The following is a 10047-nucleotide window of genomic DNA, read 5'->3' on the forward strand; positions in this document are numbered from 1 at the left end:
ACAGCATTCAATATTGCTGGTTCCAGGCTCGTGCAATGTTCAATTGTAGCGCTCAGTTAAAAGAGAAAGCGCAGCGCCTCTTTTGATTTGGAGAGAGCTCGCATATGTGCTTGGTTCGAGCCTTGGTGAATGCATTTTGTGTGCTGCGCCATGATTTTCCTTGCTGAGACCCACGATAAAGTTAACTAAGTTAACTTAGCGCTCTCTCTTTGAGCGCTGATGCCTTGCTTCTTTGTCTCCCTTGGTGCACGCACTACAAGAAAAACACCCATTCAGCCACACTTTTTTTAGGATACATTTGAAAAGCGTAGCCTATTCTTAGAATAGGCTACGCTTTTCTCCGTATTTCCTTTTTGTAGGAGAATAGGAAACACATTTGTGGCATCACTTGAAAAGTGTAGCCTTAGGTATTATAAATATCACTTATAAAGCGTAGCCTTATTTTAGGAGCTATGGGTTCACTTTTTTAACCAAAGAGTACACTTTCAAAGAGTAACTTATTTGTCAAGTTTTAGGTGCGCTTTAAAAGTGTTGCCTAATGTATCTCAGATCGAATGTCTAACACTTAGTAACTTTTTTTCAATTTTCAACAAATGATACACATACAAACACTTAGCCAAATAAATTGAAATCATAAAACCCACCTTGTCTTTTCCCTTCTTCGTGCCACCCCCAACCAAGAGAAGACTCTGCACCATCACCACTCATCACCCCCAAATCAGAGAAGACTCTACGCTATCACCACTCACTGTAACATCCCTAATTTCTAACCCTAAATCCCAAAATCCCCAAATTAACTCAGAAAATCCTAATTTCCCCAATTCCTAACCCTAACAGCCGCAACCTCACCCTTCTTCAACGTAACAAACAAAAGCAGCCACTGTAGAGAGAAGAGGGATCGGGAGAAGAAGAGCAGAGAGGAAAGGCCTGCTCAGCCGTCACCACCGCAGCGCCGCTGCAGCTATTGCCACCTTCAGAGCTGCGGAAAGTCGTCCTCCCTGCCGTCGAATGCCACCGTCGTGTCACACTTGCGAGAGAGAGAGAGAGAGAGAGACAGATTCGAGAGGAGCTACCCACGAAGCTGCGAGGAGCCGCTGTCGTGCTCGTGTCGCTGTGCGCCGTCGAGCTTCCCTCACCCTGAGCCGTCGATCTGTCGCCACCGCTACAAGGGCTTGTCGCTGGAGCCACGATTGTCACTGAGCTTCCGTCGATTTGGAGTTGCTGCGATTGGAGCCACTAGCGGGGGTGAGTTGCTACTGCCTTCTTTTTCCTGAAATTTCATTCAAATAGCTGGATTTCCCTTTCACTGATTGTTGTAATTAAAGTTCATTTCAATTGCGAAATTTGATTTTGCAGCGCTAGTTGTGATTGTGCAAGTTGTGAAACATATTTATATATATATATATATAATATTCAAATGTGTGTGCTTTTTTAGAATATTTGAGCTGCAATCTTGAAAATTAAAATTTTTGTTGAAATGAAATGGTAGAGCTTTTGCTTCTTCTTTTCGATGTTTATGTATTCTAAGTTATGGTTATTTTGTTTCTTCGAGGCCTAGTGATTTTGCTGCTTTAGTTGAGTTAGGTATTCTTCAAGTATAATTTATAAACTTTCAGAGGATTTTTAGGTTATTGAAGGGTGCAGTGCTTTTTGGATTCATGGCATTTGGTACTTTTTAAGTTTTAATTGATCGATAACTGAGATTACCTTCATCAGAGTCTGCATTTTGGAAAATGATATACTGCTCTTTTATGCTGATGAGATTTATTTGCTAAGTAAAAAAAAAAAAAGCGGCCTGGTTCACAAGCATCCCGCGTTCACACAGGGTCCCGAGAAGGGCCGCACCCAAAGGGTGTAATTTATTTGCTAAGTACTATATTGCTAATTTGTTTCAATGATTTCTCAGAAATTCAATGGGTTCATGAGGATAGAATTACATTGTTCACCGCTGATGGACTGGTGCAGATTGGAGGCTCTATCACCCCTCGCCATGTTAGCTCTTCAGATGTATGATTTTATTATGCAATTTCATTAATTTTTTCTATAATCATTTATTTAGGTAAAAAAGGTGACTCTGTTAGTGCCGTTTCAGTTCTGTTAACCATGCTTGTTGGTGTTGGGGTTTTAACTTTTTAGGATTTATCTTGGATTTATCTTGGCTTTCATTACGTAATACACTAAAAAACAAGACTCTCTAGGCTGGAATGATGAAATTAGCATGTGAGATCGAATCTTTAAACACATCAATTTCACATATGCATGAAGAGGGTTATGTGTTATAAGCTAGAGAGACTATATGCATATATATCTTGCCATGACATAATAAATTATCTACATGTGTGATTTGAAGATACACACTCACCATCAAATAGAATCTCATATTGCAGTCTCTCACGCAAACTCAGAACAGAGAGAAAAAAGTTGCCACAAAATTTATCAAGACACTGCAGTGCCATTGTTATTATATATGCGCTGTGAGTTAAGGGAGGGGTAGTACATTCTAATAACTACTAATAACTAAGTCGATAACATAATTTGATATAGCAAAGAACTTGGGTTATGGCACTGTGGATTTGTGTGATTTTAGGTTTATTTGCCTACAAATTCATACACTATAGAAGGAGAAAAGATGTATATCATGTTATGGGGTATTGTGCATGCATGGCCAAAGGTGCAGCTGAGACACTTAAATTGAACATGGCTATTATCTTGTTACCAGTTTGCCGAACACTATTACTTGGATGAGGAATAAGACCAAGCTTGGCATCATGGTTCCTTTTGATGACAACCTTAACTTCCACAAGGTAATATTTTTCACTTGCCCCAAATATTTGTTGGGACTTGTGTGTTTTCACAAGTCAAATTGCCAAAAGAGTATGAAGAATATTTGGAGTGTTTCATGAATTAGAAGTGGCAAATTTGCTTCTCAAGGAAAGATTCCCTTGCTCAATAAATGTGTCACCATTTAAATAAAGTTAGTAGTACAAATAAAGTGAGGGTATATTTGTTGTTGTTCTTGCAGGTGATAGCTGTGGCAGTAGCAATTGGTGTTGAAATACATGCAATTTTTCATCTTTCTTGCGACTTCCCTTGCCTCCTTCGTACAAGCCCTCAAAAGTACAAGCCGCACCTTGATTCAGGAGAAACAGGGTTAAGCTTCCTAAACCACTCAACAGTCTAACTGGCTTCAATGCATTTTGGTACTCACATCATCTCTTTGTCATTGTCTATGTCTCGTTGATTGTTCATGGAATCAAACTTTTCTTGACCAAAGAGTGGTACGAGAAAACGGTTAGTAACTTCAATCCCTTTTCCTTTGTATAAATTGCACTGACACTTTTCTGAGGTTAAAGTTAAATTATATACAACACTTTATTTTTTTAATGTTTGCATTGACTTTGTTAGTGCTGTGTTTATAAAAGAAATTAATACCACAGCTTACAATCTATAGAAATATTAAGTATTATATAACTTTAAATTGCACTAGAAATTCATTAAAAATTTAAAATATACTATTGCAAATATCAAAACAGAGAAGTATTGTGTGTATTATTGTCTAATGTCAAGACTAGAGAGCAGCCATCGCATTTTACCCTTTTCCTATTTAGAATAAATTATCATTTTTAATCATAAAAGATCTAAGTGCTGACAATTTTATGCAGTGTGGACAAACCTTACTTGAATTGCTTTGAAAGAAGTTTTATTTACTGTTCTTACTCTGATGGAAAACAACTTTAAAATTCTGCTTCTTTATGTTGTGACGTCAATGTCAATAAGTTGCCACTGATCATGTCTAGTTTGTATCAATCAGATGCATCTTGATCTGATTTTCTGCAATTATCGCCTAAATTTTAATTAATTTAATTTATTCATTCTATTTGAATGTTCTCGTGGATGATAGTATCCTTAAATCATCCTTTTACTAGTTGGAGTTGTTGATAAATGTTGGTTTCAATGTAACCTTAGTGGCTCATGAAACGACGAGGAGAGAGATTAACTAATTTATTAAGATTCACGGATGGCACTTGTTTATTACTTGTCAGTTAATGATAAAAAGGTCAATGTACTATAGAGAAAGCACTACTTATAGATGCTATTATGATGCATATCATTTTATTGGCATAATGGTTCATACTAAAGTGACTTTGGGGATTATTTTCCTTTAATATGCTGCCTTATTGCTCATGACATGGAATATGATGAATCAGGAATACACTATAAGTTCTGGCATGGATTGTTCTTTGGTTCCTTTTATTGTGATTTATGGACTTATCATATATGATCATGCTATCACTTCATATTTTGATGGGTTTCTTATTGTGCAGGGGTCTGATTTAGATAGTTTATTAGAGGAGAATAATGTAACATCTTCAGCCAAACCAATTGTTGGCTCAACACCTCTGAAGCAGAATCAGAGGCATAAAGGTAGTGCAAGGATTATTAGAAGCATACTCTCAAACAAGGAAATACTCTCAAACAAGGAAATGCGCTAAAGTTAGTCAGCCAGGCCTCAATCGGAACAGGCAGTACCAACATCTGATCTACAAAAAGAAAGACAACCACCTCGCCCTGTACATGTACAATTGATTTTGAAGTAATTTATTTTTAGAGAAATAAATTTTATTTTTAGAGAAATAATTTGTATTATTCCCAAATAGAAGATCTTATGGCTGCAAATTTATTATGGCAACCTAGATTTTGTTTAAGGATAATTTTTATTATTTAAAGAATATTGGATTGTATTATTATGTATTTATTTTTATTTTATAATATTTTACTAATTTAATTAAAAATATAGGATTATATATATAATTATATTATTAAATATTAGGTTTTAGAAAAAAATTAATATATATATATATACAAAAAATAAAAAAAAAAACAATGAGGGACCTAAGGCTACACTTATATACAGTAGCTATTGTATACAAAAAAAGAAAAGAAAAAAAAGAGGGACCTAAGGCTACACTTATAAATAGTAGCCATGGTATACAATGTGGCTACGCTTTACAGGTGATGTAGTTGCACTGAAAAGCGTAGCCTATTCTGATAAAAATGGAAGCTGAAAAGCGTAGCCTTTGGTCCTGAACAACATCACTTGAAAAGCGTACCCTATTTCCAAACACCAAAAGCGTACCCCTTGGTGCAGAAAAGCGTAGCCTTTGAGAATAGGCAACGGCTGAATAGAAATCACCCCAAAAAGCGTAGCCGTAGCCCAAAAAGCGTAGCCGTAGCCTAAGGCATCATCTTTTTTCACTTTTGGCTACACTTTTTAAGTGTACCTGAATGGGTGTTTTTCTTGTAGTGACGTTGTTTTTCCTTGGCCTATCAATGATGTAGCGCTCGGTTATTAAAGCCAACGCAACACTACTAGCTTTGGCTTACTTGGACGCTCCCTTGCTTCATATTGCAATGTTACATGCATGCTTGCATTTACTTTAATAAAGCTTAATGCATTAACATTAAAGCACTCATTTGCCAATTGCAATGCATGGCTTTAATTAATAATGCTTAGTGCATTGACGTTAATTGCATTAGAAATTAAAGTTTGAATGCTTTCATTGGCCATGGCATTTATTGGCTTAATTAATTAACGTTTCATGTATTTTATGCATGCTTTCAGTATTGGTGCGGTCATTAAATGCATGCATGCATGATAATTCATGATGCTAATGTCAAGGCTCCATGGTCATGGGCCACGCTTTTAAAAGCATGGCCTAAAGTTCCAAAACGTGCTCAAATTTTAAAGTGTGTCCCAAAATTTCTCTTTTCTTCTTTTTAGCTTGTTTTGTGCTATTTTGCTTCTTTTTCCACTTATTTCCTACAAAAATTTATAAAATCAAAAGATCAAGAAAATATACCATTTAAGCACAAAAGAATGCAATATTTAAGCATTAATCATCAAATTTTTATATGAAAAAGCATAGAAAAACATGACATGATAACATGTCATTATTTATTCACTGTATTTGTTTCCACTTGCTCATAGTATCAGAAGAAAAACTAGTATCTTGAGTATCTTTGGGGGGCGCGGATTTCGTATGCTATGTTGCTCAAATAATTTAGAATAATATCCTTCAATTTTCTGAAGATCCTTAAAGACTTTTCACCTTCATACTGAAGATTAAGGAAAATAGCAACAAGCAATAGATAATTTAAAGATGGCTTATTTGTAAATCATGTTGCTTGTATGTGAAGTTTGTATTCATAGGTTTTGATGAATGACAAACCAACAAACGACATGAAAGACAAACCAACAAACAAATTGAATGAACAAGCTTGATTGAAAGATCAACCAACATTCAACGTTGAGGAATGAAGAGTTGAAAGCAACACAACAACAACAAGAAACTCTAGTCCACAACATTTGAAGACAAGTATAGTGTCTTAGGACTTAGGTAACTTCTTGTTAAGAACCAATTGCTAAATCTCTCAACACACACTCACAAAATGTTTTGATGCACATCTTGCAATTCGATGCTAGCCATTGCGAATGTAAATGATGAAGATTTGATTGTCATGTGGGCTATGATAAATGGGATTAAGATTAATTGGCCATACTTTATAGTACAACATATGACTAGGCTCAAGATGAAGGATAGGAATGGTGGATTAGGATTCCTTTGCCTATGGTCTAAAGTCTTTGATTATGTTGGTATTGATGTATCAAATGAAACTGCCAAGGAAGTACCACCTCAATCTTGTATCAACACTCATCTTCTCAACAAAATGGGAAGAAGAAATGTTGATGAACAAGGTCCTCAAGAGCAAGCTCCTCCACAAGCACCTCAAGCTCAAGAACCACCCTCCTTGGTTGATGTAATGAGAGAATTACAATCCATCAACCAAAACATCCAAAGGATTGAAATAGAGCATGGTAGGCAACTTGAAGCACTTAATCGTCGTGTGTCTCATGTAGATCATCGCACGGGTCACTTGGATCGTCGTATTGATGACTTATATGAGCATTTCGGCATCCACCTACCGTATGAAGAGGATAGTGATGATAATGAAGACCAAGATTGATTGTCTCCTCTTCATCAAGTCACTTTTTATTGCTTTATGTTTATTTGATTATATGAATTGTTAAACTAACTCCTAATAAGCTAAGGATTTCTATTATGGTTTAAATACTTTGATATCTGTTTAATGATTAATGCTTGTATGCTTATTTAGTGAATAACTCAAAATAGGCTTGGTACCCCTATTTTAAGTTAATGTGCATGCTTTGATATATTTCACTTCTTTAGGGGGAATTATGCATGCTTGTTAAATATAAAAAGAGGAAATCAAATTCTTTTTGAAAGGGGGAATATCTCATTCTTGAGATTAATAGAGAAATTGAACTTAAAAATTCATTGTTTTATGCATGCTTCTATAACACATTTCAAACTCCTTTCTTTTTGATAATGTCAAAAGGGGGAAGAAAAGTTTGAGGATATTTGAAGTTTTGAACTTTTTTTTGAGGATTTGAAAAGAAGAAAAAAAATTTGCGAAACAATGATTTTAAAAAGACTTCCGCTAAGCAAAAAACTTTGATAGTTAAATCGTTTTCCTTGATAAACGCCCTTTAAGGGAACAAATGCACATATTTAGGGGGAACTTCTGCAAATTTTTCTTTTGTGAAGTCTTCTCCAAAGCCTTCTATAAAACAAAGTGCATTATTGTTGCTTTCAAAATCATTTATAAATACATATCCTCAAAATTAGTTTGTCATTATCAAAAAGGGGGAAATTGTAAATCATGTTGCTTGTATGTGATGTTTGTATTCATAGGTTTTGATGAATGACAAACCAACAAACGACATGAAAGACAAACCAACAAACAAATTGAATGAACAAGCTTGATTGAAAGATCAACCAACATTCAACGTTGAGGAATGAAGAGTTGAAAGCAACACAACAACAACAAGAAACTCTAGTCCACAACATTTGAAGACAAGTATAGTGTCTTAGGACTTAGGTAACTTCTTGTTAAGAACCAATTGCTAAATCTCTCAACACACACTCACAAAATGTTTTGATGCACATCTTGCAATTCGATGCTAGCCAAATGGTTTAAAAACTTGTTTTCAAAGGTACAAAAGCATAGGAATTGACTCCAACAAGTTTGAGATCAATCCTAAGCATTTTGAAGTGATTTTAAGCCATTCTTTAAGGTTTGCATTGATGCACACTCATCTTGCATCGATGCAAAGCATGCAACGACTTGTTGCATCGATGCAAAGATGTTTGCATCGATGCAACCTAGCTGAAAATTCAAATTTCAGCGTCAAAGACACATTTGCATCGATGCAAAGTGTTATGCATCGATGCAAATAATTCAAAAACATAAAAAACGGCTAGTTTTGACATAAAGGCTCCATCCCATTAATTCCCTAACGTTTCTAAGGTTTGGGGAATCTATAAATGGATGGATTGAAGCCTTATTTAACATTTTTTGAGCATTTGCAAACCATCTTGTTCATATTCTTTCATTCTACACATTTTTAAGGTGTTATAATACACAATTTGAGAGAGCAATATCAATTGGTTCAATAGTGCTAAACTTGTAATCATACACTCTTCTAGAGAGTACCCATTTCATCTCAACAATTCTTTGAGAATTGTTTTCTTGTACACCTTGTAAATTGGAGTGTGATCTCCAAGGTTGAGTCAAGAGTTATAAACACTATAGTCGGTGAGGATACCAAAGAGGTATACTAAATACTCAAGGCAAATCTTAGAGAAGGTATCTCTAAGTGGAGTGGGTTAGTATACGAGTGGTGATCATATACCGTGAGGTGTTAGAAACTAAGGACTCGGATTGTAAAAGGTTTTGCGCGAGCACCTTGAAGCTTGGCTATAGTGGAACTTCTCAATTGCGATTGAGAAAGAAAGTGGACGTAGGACAAGGATTGTGCCGAACCACTCTAAATAGCGTTTGCATTTCTCCAAACTCATCTCTTCAACATTATTGTCTTTTACCTTTGAGCAAATAAATTGTGATCGAAAAGTAGCTTCGTAAGTACTTAAGGAGTGGCTTAAGTCCGATTGGTGAAAAGCTTGATCAATTTATTTGAGTTGGTGTCTATTGGAAAGTAAAAGCTCCTTATAAATGCTTAGCAATTGAGTTAAGCTCTTGGAAAAATACTAGTACAATAACACTTTTGTATATTGTCTTTAACTTTCGTAAAAAGATTCATTGTTATTGCAATACTCAATTCACCCCCCCTCTTGAGTAATTGTGCATAGGTTCTACAAGTGGCATCAGAGCTTAACCCTTTGAAAGACTTAACCGTTTAAGGAAAAAGATCATGGCAAGCACAGGCTTTAACAACAACAACACTAGCGAAGGTAACTCAACCGCTAGACCTCCTCTTTTTAGCGGAACAAATTACTCTTATTGGAAAAATAAGATGAGAATTTGGATCCGTTCTCAAGATGTGAGAATTTGGAAAGTGATTGAGAATGGAAATCACATTCCAACAAAGACAACAAGCGCTAAAGAAGGAGAAGCCTCCGTCTTAAAGCAAGTACCGAAAGGAGAAGATGAATATAGTGACGATGATTGGAAGAAAGTGGCAATAAATGATAAAGCCATCAACTTCATTCATTGTGCACTCAACGAGCATGATTATATGAAGATCTCTACATGTGAAACCGCTAAAGAGATTTGGGATAAACTCCAAATCACTTACGAAGGAACCGACCACGTTAAAGAATCAAAGGTATTTATGTTGGTTCATGAATGGGAAAATTTTAAAATGAAAGACGAAGAAAGCTTTGAAGAAGCTCTTGAAAGACTCTCCAAGATCTTCAACAATCTAAGCATGCTTGGCACAAAGTACAATGATAAACAAATTGTGACCAAGGTGCTTACAAGCCTTACACCAAAATGGAACTCCAAAGTAAACGCCATTGTGGAAGGAAGGCTCTATGATCAACTTACATTTGATCAACTACGAGGTAATCTACTCACCTATGAAATGACTATGCTAAATAGACAAAAAGGTGAAGAAAGCAAGAAGAAAAGTCTCGCCCTTAAAACAACATCACTGCAAGAAGA

The 10047-nt window shown here is 35.7% G+C and overlaps 1 long non-coding RNA gene across 1 annotated transcript; it reads left to right on the forward strand.

Annotated features, from left to right (window-relative positions):
- Positions 1–1206: 1206 nt before the first annotated feature.
- Positions 1207–2719, forward strand: LOC130954620 (uncharacterized). Its single transcript, XR_009076371.1, has 3 exons — positions 1207–1245; positions 1907–2007; positions 2588–2719. It is a non-coding gene; the product is annotated as an uncharacterized LOC130954620 (long non-coding RNA).
- The last annotated feature ends 7328 nt before the right edge of the window (positions 2720–10047 follow it).

Source organism: Arachis stenosperma, chromosome 10 (assembly GCF_014773155.1).
Source record: "Arachis stenosperma cultivar V10309 chromosome 10, arast.V10309.gnm1.PFL2, whole genome shotgun sequence".
Lineage (NCBI taxonomy): Eukaryota > Viridiplantae > Streptophyta > Magnoliopsida > Fabales > Fabaceae > Arachis > Arachis stenosperma.